This window comes from Mandrillus leucophaeus, unplaced genomic scaffold, assembly GCF_000951045.1.
Source record: "Mandrillus leucophaeus isolate KB7577 unplaced genomic scaffold, Mleu.le_1.0 Scaffold4, whole genome shotgun sequence".
NCBI lineage: Eukaryota > Metazoa > Chordata > Mammalia > Primates > Cercopithecidae > Mandrillus > Mandrillus leucophaeus.
This window is the reverse complement of record NW_012104253.1, coordinates 12,843,210-12,850,690: the sequence shown is the minus strand read 5'-3', so window position 1 is coordinate 12,850,690 and position 7,481 is coordinate 12,843,210. Positions and strand designations below refer to the sequence as shown.

Here is a 7,481-nt window from a genome sequence, read left to right as displayed (position 1 = left end):
TTAGCTGGGTATGGTGGTGCATGCCTGTAATCCCAGCTGCTCAGGAGGCTGAGGCAGGAGAATCGCTTGAACCCAGGAGGTGGAGGTCGCAGTGAGCCGGAGATTGCGCCATTGCACTCCAGCCTAGGCAACAAGAGCGAAACTCTGTCCCCCCCCCCGCACCCCCCCAAAAAAGGGAAAATTTAGCATTTCTCTTCTGTTGTTGTCTCACCTGGAAATGACTGCTAATTATTCCCTAAAGTCTGTTCTCCCTTTCATATATAGTAATTGAGCCCCCACTTTTTACCTGGATGCATGACAGCCAAGATGCCAGTGTCCCTATTGCACCCGCTCATCCCTTTACCACTTTTGTGCACACCAGCCAGCACCTGTGTCTGTCAGCAGACTGCCTCCAGGCTACTGGAGCCCATACTTTCCAGGTGCCCGGAGAGCTGAAACGCAACCTTATTCAGCCGGAGTTGAAAATTCTGCAGCTTGCCTGTCCTGTTTTGGACAACTCTAAGATGTGAATATCCTGCCTCCGAACTGTCTGCAGGACTGAGGCTTTGCTTGATAGGATCCCCTTGCTTGGCTTCCTTCCTTTCCATTTTCCACTTTCTTACTCCCCTATGCCCTTTCCGTTTCTTCCTGGAACACTTTTAAAAAATCATTTTCGGCCAGGCGCAGTGTTTCACGCCTGTAATCCCAGCACTTTGGGAGGCTGAGGCGGGCAGATCACCTGAGGTCAGGAGTTTGAGATCAGCCTGGCCAACATAGTGAAACCCTGTCTCTACTAAAAATACAAAAAAAAAAAAATAGCTGGGCATGGTGGCACATGCCTGTAGTCCCAGCTATTTGGGAGACTGAGGCAGGAGAATTGCTTGAACCTGGGAGGCAGAGGTTGCAGTGAGCCGAGATCATGCCACTGATCTCCAGCCTGGGTGACAGAGTGAGACTCCATCTCAAAATAAATTAATTAAATAAGTAAATAATCATTTTCACAGGAATCCTCGTCTCAGGATCTGCCTGTAGGGTACTCAAGCTAAGATGCATGGCAACCCAGAATAAAAACCACCTTGTAGCTAGTAGTTGTCATGTTAAGCTCTGGCCAATGTAATGTAAATGGAAGGGGTATGCACAACTTTGAGAAGGTAATCTGAAAGAAAAGGTACATAGACTTTTTCTGCCCTCCTTTTTTTTTTTTAATTGTTTGAGATGGGGTCTCACTCTGTTGCTCAGGCTGGAGTGCAGTGGCGCGATTATAGCTCACTGCAGCCTCAAACCTCCAGGTTCCAGGTATCCTCTCACCTCAACCTCCTGAATATCTGGGACCACAGGTACACGCCACCATGTCCGACTGATTTTTTTTGTATCTTGTAGAGATGAGGTCTCCCTGTGTTGCTCAAGCTGGTCTCAAACTCATGGGCTCATGTGATCCTCCTGCCTTGGCCTCCCGAAGTGCTGGGATGACAGATATGAGCCACCAAACCCGGCCTCCCTTCTCTTTCTGATTGCTGGGCATGATCACCAACACAGCCATATCAGATCCACGAGCTGACCTTAACCGTGGAAGCCATGTACATAAAGCCATTATGTCAGAGGAATGTAAACCAGAGCAACTCCATCTTTTCTTCTTTTTCCTCCCCAAGACGCAGTCTTGCTCTGTCGTCCAGGCTGGAGTGCATGGCGCGATCTCTGCTTACTGCAACCTCCACTGCCTCCTGGGTTCAAGTGATTCTCCTGCATCAGCCTCCCAAGTAGCTGGCATAACAGGCGCACGCCAACCACGCCCGGCTAATTTTTGTATTTTTAGTAGAGACGGGGTTTTGCCATGTTGACCAGGCTGGTCTTGAACTCTTGACCTCGTGATCCACCCACCTCAACCTCCCAAAGTTCTGGGATTACAGGCACAACTGCGCCGGGCCGCAACTCTATCTTGAATAGGAGCTGGGTAAAATGAGGTTGAAACCTACTGGGCTGTATTCCCAGATGGTTAAGGCATTCTAAGTCACAGGATGAGAATCAAGGTCAACATAAAATACAGGTCATAAAGTCCTTGCCGATAAAACAGGTTGCAGTAAAGGAGCTGGCCAAAACCCACCAAACCAAAAAGGCCACACAGGAGTGACTTCTGGTCCTCCTCAGTGCTATGCTCCCACCAGCACCATGACAGTTTGCGAATGCCACGGCAATATCAGGAAGTTACCCTATATGGTCTAAAAAGGGGAGGCATAAATAATCCACCCCTTGTTTAGCATATCATCAAGAAATAACCATAAAAATGGGCAACCAGCAGCCCTGGGGCGGCTCTATGGAGTAGGGAATTTTTATTCCTTTACTTTCTTAATAAACTTGCTTTTACTTTGCACTGTGGACTTGGCCTGAATTCAAGAACCCTCTCTTGGGGTCTGGATCGGGACCCCTTTCCTGTAACAATTATACAGAAAGAGCAGATTCCTGACACTGTGATGCTGTATCATCCCTGGACTGGCAGTCTCCGCATTTCTTGAAGATGAGAGGAGAAAAAAAACCCATAGCATGTAAAGTCGCTGTTATATTAGTTTTTGTTTCCATTTGAGACGGAGTCTTGCTCTGTCATCTAGTCTGGAGTGCAGTGACACGATCTCAGCTCACTGCAACCTCTGCCTCCCTGGTTCAAGTGATTCTCCTGTCTCAGCCACTTCAGTAGCTGGGATTACAGGCATATGCCACCACACCTGGCTGGTTTTTATATTCTTAGTAGAGATGAGGTTTTACTATGTTGGTCAGGCTGGTCTCGAACTCCTGACCTTGTGATCTGCCTGCCTCAGCCTCCCAAAGTGCTGGGATTACAAGGTGTGAGCCATCGCGCCGAGGAGTTTTTTTTGTTTTTGTTGTTTTTGTTTTTGTTTTACAACCAAACCTAATCCAATGAATGCATCTCCTCTCCTGGTCCCTGTGTTCTTGTGGGTTTATATATTTTTCTTTAACCTAGGTGGGATTTTGGAAGGGAGCAAATATAGTGATCAGTCCTCTGTATTTTTTATGTGATAAGATATGCATAACACAAAATTGACCTTTATAACCATTTTCAATTGTTAAATGGTTATACGGTTCACCGACATTAAGTACATTCATATTGTTGTGCAGCCATCACAACTATCCATCTCCAGAACTTTTTTCATCTTCCTAAACTGAAACTCCATACTCGTTAAATGACTCCCAATTTTCCCCTCTACCATCCCCCGGCAACCACCATTCTACTTTTTGTCTCTGTGAGTTTGGCTATTCCAAGGATCTTACATAAATGGAATTATACACTATTAATACTCTGTATTTAACTAGAAGCCCCTGGAAGATGTGTGAGATGGTGGTTCAAAGCAGTTAAATCTGGCCAGGTTAGGTGGCTCATGCCTGTAATCCCAGCACTTTGGGAGGCCAGGGCGGGTGGATCACCTGAGCTCAGAAGTTCTAAACCAGCCTGGGTAACATGGCAAAACCCCATCTCTAAAAATACAAAATTAGCTGGAGGTGGTGGCCCGCACCTGTAATCCCAGCTATTCAGGTGGCTGAGGCAGGAGAATTGCTTGAGCCCAGGAGGCAGAGTTTGCCGTGAGTCGAGATGGTGCCACTGCATTCCAGCTTAGGCGACAGAACAAGGCCCCGTCTAAAAAAAAAAAAGGCAGTCTTCTCTGGGTCTGGTAAAAGGGGTTTCAGTGTTGGAGACAGAGATGCCCCTGTGCAGAATTCAAACATAGCTTTTGGAAAAAAAGGATCTGGAGAAGGCGCAGAAGCAATGGAGGTGGCATAGAATCTGCTCCCTCCTGGCCTCCTGCGCTAGTTTGAGCCACTTTAGAGGAGTGAAGAACAAGACTTAGCAGGACTCTGAGCACAAGAAGAGCTGCTTGGGGCCCATGTAGTGACATGTGGCTCAGGGCTGAGACAAGGGCCATTCCTTTCTGCTCAGCTTGAATTATAGTACCTCTCTGGTGTTCAACAATTTGACATTTTTGGGCTTGGTATTTTTCCATCTTATTTTTTTTTAACCAGGTTACTGGTATGTAAAAAAGCTATTGGTTTTCTTTGATGGATAAATGAATAAGCAAAATGTGCATATATCATACAACGGAATATTATTCAGCTTTTAAAAAGAAGAAAATTCGGACATATGCTACAACATGGATGAACCTTGACAGGCAAAGTGAAATACACTAGTCACAAAAAAACCCCTACAAATACTGAATGATTCCACTTATATGAGATACTTAGAATTATAGAGACAAAGTAGAATGGTAGTTGTCAGGGGCTGGGGAAGGGAGGAAGGATAGAGAGCCATACTGACTGAGCTCCTTTCTACCCTAATACAAGAGACTCTCATAGGCAGGAATATCATCACCCTTACTCAGCCTGAAGAAGTTACAGAAGATGGATCTTCATCCCTCCGCAACCCTTAGGATTAAGTGTTGTGTTATAAAAGGGAGTAGGGAAATATCAGAGGCGTTTGAACCAGAGCAACTCCATCTTGAATAAGGGCTGGGTAAAATGAGCCTGAGACCTACTGGGCTGCATTCCCAGATGTTTAAGGCATTCTAAGTCACAGGATGAAATAGAAGGTCTGCACAAGATACAGGTCATAAAAAACTTGCTAGTAAAACAGGTTGCAGTGAAGAAGCCAGCTGAAAAAGCCAAGATGGCGATGAAATGACCTCTGGTCCTCCTCACTGCTGCACTCCCGTAAGCACCATGATAGTTGACAAATGCCATAGCAATGCTGGGAAGTTACCCTAAACGGTCTAAAAAGGTGAGGCATGAATAATCCACCCCTTGTTTAGCATATCCTCAAGAAATAACCAGCCAGGCGAGGTGGCTCATCCCAGCACTTTGGGAGGCCAAGGCAGGTGGATCACGAGGTAAAGAGATTGAGACCTTCCTGGCCAACATGGTGAAACCCTGTCTCTACTAAAAATACAAAAATTAGCTGGGCATGGTGGCACACACCTGTAGTCCCAGCTACTCAGGAGGCTGAGGCAGGAGAATTGCTTGAACCCAGGAGGCAGAGGTTGCAGTGAGCTGAGATCATGCCAATGCACTCCAGCCTGGCAACACAGCGAGATTCTGTCTCAAAAAAAAAAAAGGGGGCGGGGGCGGGCTGGGCAACCAGCAGCCCTCAGGGCTGCTCTGCCTATGGGGTAGCCATTCTTTTATTCCTCTACTTTCTTAATGAACTGGCTTTCAATTCTTTCAATTTATGGACTTGCCCTGAATTCATTCTTGCACAAGATCCAAGAACCCTCTTGGGGTCTGGATCGGGATCCCTGTCCTGTAACATATTATGTTTCAAAATTTGTGCCCAATCCTAATTAAAGCTAAAATGAATAGACAACCCTAAATGTGAAGACAATATATTCCTCAATCAGTCTAGGTGGAGTCCAATCATTACATTTGGATTCTGGTGTCCAGAGTTAGATACAATGAGGAAAAGCAGCACTCTTAAAAATTGCTACTAATGTGCTTTGTTTGGCCCTCAGGGTTAAAAATCAGTTGAGCAAACATTTATGATTTTTTTAAGGCAGCATTCTGTCTCTATTTTTTTTTTTAATAGAGATGGGGTCTCTTTATGTTGCCCAGGCTGGTCTCGAACTCCTGGGCTCAAGTGATCCTTCCACCTCGGCCTCTCAAAGTGCTGGGATTAAAGACATGAGCCACTGGCACCCTGCCAATTGAGCAACCATTTAAAAAATATATTTCAAATAAAAATTTGGAATTCTTAGCTTCTCTTGGAAAAGACTCGGGATCCAGTAATAATGGACCTTTTGGCAGGCAGTAAGCTGGAATAGAATATCAATGGACTGTGCTGGCATGCATTACTCATATTCACCACCACAGCTGGTTAAGAACAATCCATAAAACCGTGCTTCTCAAGCTTCACTCTACACTTCAGTGTCCTGGGGATCTTGCAAAAAGTGCAAGTTCTGATTCAGTAGGTCTGAGTGTGGCCTGAAACTCTGCATTTCTGAAAAACTCACAGGTGATACAGATGTTGCTGGTCCTCCATCCACACTTTTTTCCTGCTTTGTCGCCCAGGCTAGAATTACAGTGGCAAGATCATAGCTCACTGCAGCCTCAAACTCCTGGGCTCAAGCAATCCTCCTGCTTCTGCCTCCTGGGTAGCTGGAATTACAGATGCAAGCCACAAAGCTCAGCTCTAATCATACTTTGAATAGCTATGAATTAACAATAAACACAAATTCAAAAGGAAATAGAAAAGCAAACATTATCTTTATTTAATAATCTTTGATATTTAAAATACAACTCATTGAACATCCACACTAACAACAGAATCCTCAGTGTTCAACAGTGCTTTGGAAGCCCGGCTTTTCTAAGGACCAGACAGGAAGGCCTGTGTGTGTAATAACAGCAAATGAACTTACGAGGGAGCACACACAGAGGGGCTGCAGGGCTGGGTCCTGAGCAAGGGGCACTGCCACAGTGCACTTGTATCATGGCCAAACAACAATGCTTTTTGTTTCAGATATTTTCTGCACTTGAATTTCAAATATTTTATTTATACAGAACAGTAATTTTAAAAAAGTTATTCCTAATAGCCCAGTGTTGTAAAAATTAGATAATCACATTTAAAATGTATGTTTTTGTCTTTCAAAAAAAAAAAAAAGCATTAAAAAAATTCAGAAAACATTCCTTGAACTATGTAAGAGACAACTGAGAGCTTCCTAAGTGCCTCAGGAACATCCATGTGTATTTCACTAGTTTCCCATTGCTTTGTCTATGCATCCACCAGCTTAAAATGTTTTTTGATATGCTATTAAACATGCCAATGACGATAAATTTAGAAGTTAAGTTATTAGCATTCATTCTTAAAATGTCAGACCATTTGGAAAAAATAAAAATAGCAAAGGTTTTCTTCAAATTAAAAAACAAAATCAAAATTCTAGAATTTACCATGTCAATGATCGTCATTCATGAAAGCAAATTAGAACAAAAGACATTTTTCTTATGTTTAAGACTTTAAAAAACTACAAAGCCAGCTCATTTTTCAAAGCAAAAAATGCTGGTTATAAAGGGACCAGGAATAAAAGAAAGTTTTTATTTTGAATATGAAAAATAAAAAGTTATTTACATTGCTGACATGATTAGTTGATCCAATCTGGTATTTCTTAATTAGGATCACATATATCATGTGTCTATACTTGTTAAGGACTCGATACAACAAACAATTCACTTTGAAAACAGTAGCCCAAGGCCAGGCATGGTGGCCTGCACCTGTAATCCCAGCACTTTGGGAGGCTGAGGCAGGCGGATCACCTGAGGTCGAGTTTGAGACCAGCCTGACTAACATGGTGAAACCCCGTCTCTACTAAAAACAAACAAACAAAGGAAAAGAAAGGAAAGAAAGGAAGAAAGAAAAGAAAGAAAGAAAGAGAAAATAGTAGCCCAAGGAAAAAAAAAACCTTTAAGATAAGAGTTTCACTCATTGCCCAGGCTGCAGTGCAATGGCACAATCT

At 43.8% G+C, this 7,481-nt stretch overlaps 1 long non-coding RNA gene across 1 annotated transcript in view; it reads left to right on the top strand.

Moving 5' to 3' along the window:
- The window catches only part of LOC105547957, a 31,430-nt gene that overhangs the window by 22,967 nt on the left and 982 nt on the right, over positions 1-7,481 (top strand). The window contains exon 2 of the long non-coding RNA XR_001007317.1: positions 2,583-2,632. This is a non-coding gene — a long non-coding RNA (uncharacterized LOC105547957). The remainder of the gene's footprint in view (positions 1-2,582; positions 2,633-7,481) is intronic.